The sequence below is a fragment of the Orycteropus afer genome, unplaced genomic scaffold, assembly GCF_000298275.1.
Source record: "Orycteropus afer afer isolate SDZICR_OR568_19922 unplaced genomic scaffold, OryAfe1.0 scaffold01397, whole genome shotgun sequence".
NCBI classification, from domain to species: Eukaryota; Metazoa; Chordata; class Mammalia; order Tubulidentata; family Orycteropodidae; genus Orycteropus; species Orycteropus afer.
The window spans coordinates 64,520-67,052 of record NW_006922984.1 but is presented as its reverse complement, the minus strand read 5'-3'; positions in this window follow the sequence as shown (position 1 = coordinate 67,052).

Below are 2,533 nucleotides of genomic sequence, written 5' to 3'. Positions count from 1 at the left end.
TTCACATTTAAGTTTTTGATCCATCTGGATTTAGATTTTGTGTATGGTGGGAGGTATGGAACTTATTTCATTTTTCTTCAAGTGGATATCCAATTTTGCCAGCACCATTTGTTAAAGAGACAATCTCTTTCCCACTTAATGGATTTTAGTCCTTTGTCAAAAAATCAGCTGACCATAGATCTATGGATCTATTTCTGGGTTCTCAGTTCTATTCCACGGGTCTATGTGTCTGTTGTTGTACAATACCAGTCTGTTTTGACCACTGTGGCTGTATAGTATGTTTTGAGTTGAGGGAGTGTGAGACTTCCTACTTTGTTCTTCTTCAATATTGTTTTGTTTATCTGAGGTCTCTTTCCTTTCCATGTAAAAATGGTGATTGTTTTTTCCATATTCTTAAAGAATGTTGAAGGAGTCCTGGTAGCATAGTGTCTAAGATATTTGACTGCTAACCAGAAGGTAGTGATTCAAACCCACAAGCCACTCCTCAGAAAGAAGGTTGGGCAGTATACTTCTGTAGTGATACTGCCTCGACAACTCAAGGAGGGGTTGCTATGAGTCGGATCCAACTTGACAGCAGTATGTTCATGCATTAAAGAATGTTGCTGACATCTGGATTGGGACTGCATTCAATGTATAGATTGCTTTGGGTAGAATTGACGTTTTCACAATGTTCAATCTGCCTATTAATGAGCATGGTATGTTCTTCCATTAATGTAGATCTCTTACGGTTTCTTGAAGTAGTGTTTTGTAGTTTTCTTTGTACAGGTATTTTGTGTCCTAGTAAGATTTATTCCTAAGTATTTAATTTATTATTATTATCATTATTATTATTTTGGTAGTTATTGTAAATGGTATTGATTTCCTTATTTCCTTTTCAGCAATCTCTTTGCTGGTATAAAGGAATCCAACTGATTTTTGGATGTTCGTCTTGTATCCTGCCACTATGCTAACTCTCTCAATTAGTTCCAGTAGTTTTCTTGCTGGGTCTCTTGAGGTTTCAATGTATTAGATAATATCATCAGCTAATAGAGATAGTTTAACTTCTTCCTTACCAATTTGAATGCCTTTGATTTCCTTTTTTTTGCCTTACTGCCCTGGCTAAGATTTCCAATAATGTCGAATGGAAATGTGGATAGAAGTCATCCTTGTCTGGTTCCTGTTTGTAAGGGGAATGGTTTCAGTCTCTCTCCATTGAGAGTAATGTTAGCTGTTGGTTTTGCATATATGCCCTTTATTATGTTAAGGAATTTCCCTTCTATTCATATTTTGCTGAGAGTTTTGATCAGCAATCATGTTGGATTTTATCAAATGCCTTTTCTGCATTGTTTGATATGATTGTGTTGTTCTTTTTTCTTTATTTTAGCTATGTAATAGCTTTCATTGATTGTTTTTCTAATGTTGAATCATATGCATGATGACTATTTAACAGATCATGTTAACAGCAGAAGACAATGGAATAAAATTTTAATATGTGGAGTAAAATTTGCCTCCTAAAGTTGTATGTCCAGAGTGTGGTGCAATGAATTAATTAATATGGCTCTTCTAGTGCTGGTCTTCATGACTCCCGTGAGATGACTGTTTGTGACTACCACTGGGTGACTGGATGGGAATATGTAAATGTAAGATCTTGGCTCACCAAGTGGATTGAATAGTTTTCTAATAATATAAGTAAGGGACTTGGTGACCTTGTGGGGGTGAACAGTATTAGTAAGGTGTACAATACCCTAACATGGGGATTAGTCAGTTCTGTCATCTCACTAGACTTAACATGAGCAATCTCAATCACATGCTCAGGAGCGGTGCAAAAGGAGGATCTTACCACCATCAAAAAAGAGCAACTAGGTGTATAGCACATCATAGGACCCAAGATCCCTGCACTGGACCTCCTTGGTATAGAAGTAGTGGAGAGGAGGCAGAGGGATGACAGTGGGCAACAAAGGGGTGGTAGAGGGGCAGCACAGATATGGTGGCAGCACAGGGAGCAGAACCAAGAGACAGGATGAGACAGAGAGCCACGTTTCCTGGCCCACGGCCCATAGAGGGAGAAAGCTGAGTGCCCTTGGGCAAGAGGCTTGCTAGCACAATAGGGTGCACCTATTTTTAGAGCTAAAAGATCTTTGTGCTCAAGCAAGGCACAAGCCAGGCCACGAATCCCCAGCCGAAGAGATATGTGCCTCTAGGCATGGCTGAGGGGAGGCTGTTCTGATCAGAGAATTGTATCCAGTGTTCCTGAACCTGAGCTATAACTTATTTCCCTAATAAACTCCGTAATCATGAGTATTGCTCATGAGATCTGTGTGTGTGTTGCAACGGATTATCGAACCCAGAAGAGAAGTAGAGAGTGCTGTGAGAACGACTGGTGTGTGTTGTTGTTGTTAGGTGCCGTCGAGTTGTCTCAAACTCATAGCGACCCCACGCACAGCAGAGTGAAACACTACCCAATCCCACGCCAATTCTACAATCCCTGCTATACTTGAGCCCATCATCACAGCCCCTGTGTCAATCCATCTTGTTGAAGGCCTCCCCCTCTTTC